Below are 9,269 nucleotides of genomic sequence, written 5' to 3' on the forward strand. Positions count from 1 at the left end.
CGAGACAAAACTCAAAACTGACATTTCAGCAGAAGTGAGCCATCCGAGGCAGAGGCCCCGAGGAGTTTCCCCACCTCCTATCAATGTAGGAATGGAGTTTAAGCTGGTCGGTTCAAAGCCATAAGGGCAGGCCGACCGGCTGTCTCTGGTAAGACGGACAGAAACGCCTGATGATGCGTCGGGGACGAGGACACACAGTGAGGAGAAAGTGCAGTGTATGAGAGAAAAGGCTGGAATAAAAGTGCCAAAATACTGGGGGGTGGAACTGTGACTGTGTTTCTCCTTTCTAGTTTTTCCAGTATTCTTATAACAAGAATCTTTTTTAATTTGTATTTTTTTAATTGAAGTATAGATTTACTATGTTGTGTTAATTTCTGCTGTACAGCAAAAGTGACTCAGTTATGTGTGTGTGTGTGTGTATATATATATATATATATATATATATATATATATATATATTCTTTTTTCTATATTCTTTTCCATTATGGTTGGAGATTGCAAAGGGGCTGAGGTGGGGGAGGGATGGAGTGGGAGGTTAGGGTTGGCAGACGTAAGCTATTATAGAGAGAATAGATAAACAACTGTACAGCACAGGGCATATTTTAATTTTATGATTCAAAAAGTATTCAAATAAACAGTTGTTAACAGTAGTTTCCGAAGGTAAGTTCTCCCTCAGCACACAGTTCCCGTCACCTGTCCCCTACCCCCTGGGGCACAGTGGTCACAGCCACAGTGCAGGACGACCGCCAGCCCTCGTTACGCATTAAATCCCGACACTCTTGGAGGCCTGGCAGACCTACGCTCAACGCAGCCTTTGGGGATAAAGGTCCACGATTAATAAGTCCTTAAGGACTTTCCCATCTTTGTCCGTTAAGGACATGATGATATTGTTTAAATTATAGCATGTTTGTGGTTGAAAGCCATGGTTAACTGTTAAAAGTTAATCGTTATTGAGTCAATAAGAGATAACTCCGTCTCCGCAAGAGAGACTAATTAACTTGGGAAATCTCAGTGAGAACAGATCAAAGAGGGAGCATATTTCTCTCTACACGACTTTCCGAGTCCAGCAGAGTGAGTTCTTAAAGGGCAAGGATTTTGTGCGCTCGGCATCACGTGGGTGGCACATACGGGTGCCTGAGAAATTCTTTTCTTGTTGGAGAGAACAGCCAACAAACCCTCACGGCATAAGCTCACTTTAGTTAACTTCATCATTTTCTCTATTTTGTACTATTTGAATCTTCTCCCTTTTCCTTTTTTTTCCCCCTTCTTTTCCTTTAACTTTTCACAAGTTTTGATTAGTGAAGATTAACTCACTGACCAGTTCATGCATCAGAAAGTGAGAGATTTTCTGTCTTCCTGGGAAAACTTGTATTTCCCCAGGACTCAGCCTGCTGTGCTCGTTAAGAAGCACAGCTGCCTCTTCCCTCCAAGACTCTGTGCAGAAGGCCTCTGCCCACCAGCACCTGGCCTGCTGACCCCAACATTCTTAAGACATCATTTTCTGTACTTGGAGTTTGGTGACAATTAATGATTTCTTGACACTGCTTTTGCTTAAGATGGCAACTCTTAAGCATATGGAGATCAAGGCTGAAAAGGAGTGTGATTATCTTAAAATTATACAGAAAAGGGACAATGGAGATTCCATAGCTTCAGTTCCTGGTGAAGTTGAAGAAATTAAAGCTCAGAGAAATTAAACATCAAGAGCTGGTCAGCGGCCAAGGCAGGACGAGGCCCCAGGAAGCCTGGTCACACTGGGCATTGCTCCAACCCCCGGCCCCGGCCCAGGCTCTGTGCCCTGCAGCCCCTCCGATGGCACTGCCACGGCCCCTCCCCCAGGGCTTCGCTCTCCTTTTAACCCCAGATGGGGGCATATTATGAACTGCTCACGAGGGAAAAGCAAACTAATGTCTCAGAAGTGTGGACAGGGCATGGCAGGAGAATAACGATAGACAGATCAGAGGGTCCCACACAGGACCGCAGGCACGACCACCGATGACGGCACTGTGGGGAGGGAGGCAGGGGAGCAGCTCACCCGGAACCCAGCCCTGCTGCCCTGGGACAGGGGACAGGGTGGTCTCAGTTCTGTCTGGAATCTACTACTGTCAATCATGCTCATCATGGTGATAGGTTCTTCTTGTTGTTATTATTGCCCAGGGTCTTAGTTGCGGCAGGCGGGCTCCTTAGTTGTGGCATGTGAACTCTTACTTGCGGCGTGCATGTGGGATCTAGTTCCCTGACCAGGGATCGAACCTGGGCCCCCTGCATTGGGAGCGAAGAATCTTATCCACTGTGCCACCAGGGAAGTCCCCCCATGGAGATAGTCTTAATATACGGTTTTTTAAAGGGCTTCATTTACCCTGTGCTCTACATTATTCTACTTGTCCCAATGCAGCTGAAATCTGTCACTTTGGCTGGAAAAGGGGGCAGATGGAAACAGTGGAAACATCCACACTCTCTCTCATCCAGCTGTCCGCACACTTGGCCAGGGGCCAATTTTCACCCATTTTTAAGCAGGTGTTCTCCCCCCAGAGGAGGAAGATTCAGTGTAGAGTTAAGGCAACATACTGTGTCACCCATTTGAATTGACCCCAATGAAAACAACATGGGTGACAAGTACACCTTTTATCAGCAGAAGTCCTAGCTGCCGGACCATCTGGATTCTCCACCACACTTCACCCAGGATAGACATGAGCGATGGGCTGCATCAGCCCTGGCAGCCTCAGAGCCTCCTTTTCCCACATCAGTCCACTTGGTGGGCCCCAAGGAAACCCCCTCCCGGTGGTCTTGTACTTGTGCAACCCCTGCCCCTCCCACCCGCGCTGTCTCTGGACTTGGCCTTGGGACTTGCTTGGACCCATGGACGTTAACAAGCACAGTAAAAACAGGCTTGATAAACCCTTGCACACTCATTTGTGGAAGTGAGTCTCCACACTGCAAAGTAACTCGGGATGGAAGATGGGAGGGCACAGAGAGACCCGGGGGTTATTTAGACCGTCTCCCCGGGGGAGCTCACAACTGCACGTGACCCCGGCAGAACTGCCCAGCTGTGCCCAGTCAACCCACTGGATCCCAAGAACAAATAAGCAGCTATTGTTTGAAGCCCCTAAGCCAAGTGAGGGGGTAGCTTGTTATACAGAAATAGATCCTTGAATTAGTACATCCCTACTGGGGTTTTTAAAGGCCCCTCTATATCTTCTATACAAGGGCAGAAAGGGAAAAAGGAAACTCAGACTTAAAATACCCTTGCTGAGTAAGGGTTCTACCACTAACTCACGCAGTCCCTTCCTTAGAAAATTAGTCTTTTTGTTTCTTTCTCTAAAAATAGTAGCAACCAGAACACTCCACTGTTGGCGGGAGTGTAAATTGGTGTAGCCACTATGGAGAACAGTATGGAGGTTCCTTAAAAAGACTAAAAAATAGAACTACCATATGATCCAGCAATCCCACTCCTGGGCACATATCCAGAGAAAACCATAATTTGAAAAGATTCATGCACCCCAATGTGCATTGCAGCACTATTTACAATAATAGCCAGGACATGGAAGCAACCTAAATGTCCATCAGCAGAGGAATGGGTAAAGAAGATGTGGTACATATATACATTGGAATACTGCCATTTACAGCGACATGGGTGGACCTAGAGATTGTCATACTGAGTGAAGTAAGTCAGACAGAGAAAGACAAATATCATGATATCGCTTATATGTGGAATCTAAAAAAAAATGGTACAAATGAACCTATTTACAAAACAGAAATAGAGTCACAGATGTAGAAAACAAACTTATGGTTACCAAGGGAGAAGGGGGGGAGGGATAAATTGGGAGATTGGGATTGACATATACACACTACTGTATATAAAATGGATAACAAATAAGGACCTACTGTACAGCATAGGGAACTCTACTCAATACTCTGTAATGACCTATATGGGAAAAGAACCTAAAAAAGAGTGGATACATATATATGTATAACTGAATCACTTTGCTGTACAGCAGAAACTAACGCAACATTTTATTTATTTTTATATTTATTTTTGGCTGTGTTGGGTCTTCGTTTCTGTGCGTGGGCTTTCTCTAGTTGCGGCGAGCGGGGGCCACTCTTCATCGTGGTGCGCGGGCCTCTCACTGTCGCGGCCTCTCTTGTTGCAGAGCACAGGCTCCAGACGTGCAGGCTCAGTAGTTGTGGCTCACGGGCCTAGTTACTCCGGCATGTGGGATCTTCCCAGACCAGGGCTTGAACCCGTGTCCCCTGCATTGGCAGGCAGATTCTCAACCACTGAGCCACCAGGGAAGCCCAACCGCAACATTTTAAATCAACTTTACTCCAATAATTTTTTTTTTTTTTTGCGGTACGCGGGCCTCTCACTTGTTGTGGCCTCTCCCGTTGCGGAGCACAGGCTCCGGACGCGCAGGCTCAGCGGCCATGGCTCACGCACCCAGCCGCTCCGCGGCATGTGGGATCTTCCCGGACCGGGGCACGAACCCGTGTCCCCTGCATCGGCAGGCGGACTCTCAACCACTGCGCCATCAGGGAAGCCCCAATAATTTTTTTTTAATAAAAAAATAAAATAATATAAAAATAATAGCAACCAATCTAATGCGCGGCCATCATGGGTGAAGTTAGGAGAGACGTGGTATGTATGTATTCATTTATATCATAGCTTGATCAAGAGAAGATTTAGACAGGTTACAGAAATAAGTAAAACATTCTTCATGCTCAGGAAATGAATGTGCTTCATAAATTTCAGATATTATGATATTTCCGAAACATTTTCTCCTCTTATCAAACCTCTCTGTTCCCTGGTCTCCTCTACCTACACTTTACAAGAAAAAATTCAACTGTTTTACCTAAATCGTTGTTCAGCTAATCAATAATTGACCCCCTTCTACTCTTTCCATTTTGAAATAGACACACTTGACGTGCAGCAGCACTGATGAATTTGGGGGCTAAGGTGAGGTGCTGCAGACGAGGGCCTGGCTCCTGCTGACACAGGGACTATCTAACCTGGGTGAGGACCGATCACGGGAGGTTGTCCCAAAGGCAGTCCCGCCTCACCCATCCTCTTCCCTCAGATCCTGAAATAAAGTGACAAAGGAGGTAAACTGTGTTGATCAAATAAATGCTTTGAAAACCCACTTATCAGTGGCCGGGTCTGGTTTCCATCACTAATGAGCAATACAAGCCCGTGTACAGCCCTCCTGCCTCTGTGGTCTGGCCTGAGATTTTGTCCAGAACGAAAAGCAGGAAACCAGGAGGACAGGGAGAGGGAAGGGATGGGGGGTGGAGAGAGGATCAGAGTGGAGGGGGCAGTCTGGGGGTTCTGAGTGATTGCGTGTGTGTGTGATTTTTACCAATTAAACCTTTGATGAATAAATCTAAGCCAAACTGTTTCCATTGTCATTGCTATGGTTGGTGACATTTTAGACAGCAGAGTTCTAAATTCCTAACAAGTGCCTCTCTGGATATTTGAGTCAACTCGAACTGGAACCCGGGCCCAGCCAGCAGAGTCTGGTGAAGTCTAAATCAAATAGCATCAGACTTCCTGATTTCCATGGTAGGACATCAGCTGTGACATTAGCTTCCAAAGCACCACAGTCTCCTTCCGACAGCCAGGTACGATATTGGTTCTCGCCTTAAAGTTAAAACCTGAACCAACCGTTACCCAGCACACGGCAAAGTGTGACTGATGCACATGCTATCAGGACACTCGTGTGCTGAGGGGTCCACGCGAGCATCTAAGTTGGCTTTGTGCCAGAAGTTTAAAGGCTCCAAAGCAGCAGGACAAGAAGAATACGTGCCCTCAGGGATGCTTTCCATAGCGACACCACCAGCTGCTAAATGAACGTTACACGTCCAGCTGTTTGGTTGAGAGGAAATGCTAGAAACGGCCCTGTAGAGAATGTTCCTGCACCTTCTGTAAAACCAGGCAAAGATGTAAAATATTTACCTCAGCATTTTTAGTACGTTTTCTCCCCAATTCAGGTCAGAAGTCACTCTACTAGGGTCTTGGAAAGGGAAACTTGGCAGTTGGCATGATGGGTGCAGTCCCCCACTTTGGAGACCTCCCTGAGATGCCAGGTCACAGGAAAGCTGCTTGTGGTATCCTGAAGAATAAGGGGAGACGTTTAATGATATCAAGAAAGGACAACATTTCATCCATTTCCCAATAGAGATGCTTTTGTCAATGGGACCAGAAATACTCACAGTCAGTGACTGCTCCCCCCAGCAGCTCTCACCCCACTGCGGAGGACCTGGCATGTCTATCCCTGGGTCAGCCAGTGAAGCCAAGGAGGGTGCGGCCCACACTGCCCATCTCTGACCAAGACTGCGACCGAACCTGCCTGGAACCCTCTCCACGTGGCTGTGAGTTCAGGCAGGTGGTCCCCAAGCTCTGCTGGCCACGGAGCTGGTCTCTCTGCTTAGTTCCACTTTGTGTTCACCTAATGATTCACTTTTGCGTGAAGGCAACACCCTGAAGGCCCTGTCGTTCACATCCTTGGGGACCATCTTCGCCTTGGCCCTCAACTATCAGTGACAGGAGATCATAGCGTCCCTAACACCTGAACACACACACACACACACACACACACACACACACACACAACGACTGTCCTTTATTGGGTTTTGGTTTTGTCTTACTCTTTTTTTTTTTTTTCTTTGCGGTACGCGGGCCTCTCACTGTCGTGGCCTCTCCCGTTGCGGAGCACAGGCTCCGGACGCACAGGCTCAGCGGCCACGGCTCACGGGCCCAGCCGCTCCGCGGTATGTGGGATCTTCCCGGACCGGGGCACGAACCCGCGTCCCCTGCATTGGCAGGCGGACTCCCAACCACTGCGCCACCAGGGAAGCCCTGGTTTTGTCTTACTCTTGTGACTACATTCAGCAGAAAGAAAGCAGATGTTGTCCATGTGCAAATTAGCAGAGAGAAGAAGGCAAAGGAGGAAGACGAGCCATGTGGCCAGTGTCCTGGGCCCTCTCCTGAGTAGTAAAAGCAGGTGGAGGGCACCCTCTCCAGAGTCAGGGGGCAGAGAAGGCTGGAACAAGCTATAATTGCTGTTTTTTAGAAAAAGTGTGCTCTCTTTGCCAAGAGAGAGTAGAAGCAAGCTTGCAGGGGGCATCAGAATACTCATCAGAGAACATGGCACTAATCCTGAGACCAAGGAGGGGCTGGTTGTGCAGACATGTGTACAGGGGGCTTCCACACCCTGGGAGTGAAGTGCACCAGAGTCCAGGCACAGGAGAGTGCAGGGCTCATCCAGGGGCCCCGGGGTGTGAACCAGGTGGGGCAGGGGCAGGACACACAAAGTGGACAGGAGGTGAGATCCAGAGCAGGAGAATCTTTGCAGACCTGTTGTTCCCCACCTGAGGGCCACAAAGCCCGGAGAAGCTACGGTGTTAATGATGGGATGGGAGGATCCAAAGGTACATGGAGCCTTGCATGCAGAATAACCCTGCACACATATGAACTGCTTTGCAATTATGTATCGATGCTTTTGTGATTAACTTAGTATCAGCTGAAAGGATTACCAGACATAAAATCAAATGAAAATCATTTTTGAATTCACAAAGGCTTTGAAAAGTATAATGACGTGGGCTTCTTAGCATTTATCATTTTGGTAGAAACAGTAAAAGTACAACTATTATCGTGTGCGGTCTGCAAAATCTGGAGGCAAAATAAAACGTTTGGAGATCAGTGCTATAGGCAATGGAGAGCCACCGAACATTTCTTAGAGGTGAAGCGTCATGAAAAGATTTGCTTATTTAAAAAAGGGGGAAAAAGGACTTCCCTGGTGGCGCAGCGGTTAAGAATCCGCCTGCCAATGCAGGGGACATGGGTTCGAGCCCTGATCCAGGAAGATCCAACATGCAGCAGAGCAACTAAGCACCACAACTACTGAGCCTGTGCTCTAGAGCACGCGAGCCACAACTATTAAGCCTGTGTGCCACAACTACTGAAGCCCGTGCACCACAACTACTGAGCATGTGCTCTAGAGCCTGTAAGCCACAACTACTGAGCCCACGTGCCACAGCTACTGAAGCCCACGGTGCCTAGGGCCCATGCTCCACAAGAGAAGCCACCGCAATGAGAAGCCCGTGCACCGCAATGAAGCTTAGCCCCCGCTCGCTGCAACTAGAGAAAGCCTTTGCTGAGTGCAGCAAAGAAGACCCAATGCAGCCAAAAATAAAAATAAAATAAATAAATTTATTTTTTAAAAAAGGGAGGGGGGGAATCCTGCTGGCCTGCGGGTGCCATGGAGAGGCCGGACAGGCCAGGCTGGAGGAGGAGACAGGACCCTTGTGGCAGAAAGGGGAGGACGATGAGGATGACGCCCAACAGACAGGACCTAGCGGCCAATCAGATGTGAACATGCAGGAAAGGGAGTCTGGGCTGATGACCGATTTCTAGTCTGGACAGTGGCATCCATGGCGGTGGATTGTGAGACAGGGGCACACAAAGGAGGGGTGTTGGGGAGCCGTGAGCCGACCTCCGGGAGATGAGTGTGGTCAGCAGAATGGCCGCCAGAGATGTCCACCCCCTAAGCCTTGGATCCTGTGAACACGTGGATTACACAGCAAAGGGGGATTAAGGATGCAGATGGAATTAGGATTTCCCATCCCCTGACCCTGAGATGAGATCACCCTGGACCCTCTGGGTCAGCCCAACACCAAAATAAGGGCCCTGAGATGTGGAAGAGGAGGTAGGAGGGTCAGCGTCAGCAGGATTCCACTTGAGGAAGACTTAATAGACCATCACTGCTCTGAAGGTGGAGGAAGGCCCCGAGCCATGGAGCGCCCAGAGCTGCAAGAGGTGAGAGGATGGGTCCCCAGGGCCTCCACAGAGGAACTCGGCCCAGGCCACCCCTCGACTTCAGCCTGGGAGACCCGTTTCAGAATTTCACCTCCAGGACCGTAGTGAGAAATCTGTGTTGTTCTAAGGCACTAAGTTTACAGTCTTTTGCTGTAGCAGTGACAGGAAACTAACACAGCAAGTTAACTCTGAAATGCACGTGGGACATTAGGAGGGACTGAGCAGAGACGCTGCCCAGAAATGTGTCTCCTTTTAGGGATGAGCATCGACCCCGCCCACACGCCTCTGTCATGTGCAGACCCTGGTTTTACTGTTAGGGGTGGGTGCTGCCTGGGGTGACAGGGAACATTGCAGTTGGTGACTCTGATAAACAGGGGCTCTAAAAATGGCTCCAGTTCACAAAAACGAGAGCAAGGCCTCCCCGTGTGAAGGGGGTGGAGGGAGGCCCAGCCCTGGCAGG

This window comes from Lipotes vexillifer, unplaced genomic scaffold (genome assembly GCF_000442215.2).
Source record: "Lipotes vexillifer unplaced genomic scaffold, Lipotes_vexillifer_v1.1 scaffold1384, whole genome shotgun sequence".
Lineage (NCBI taxonomy): Eukaryota > Metazoa > Chordata > Mammalia > Artiodactyla > Lipotidae > Lipotes > Lipotes vexillifer.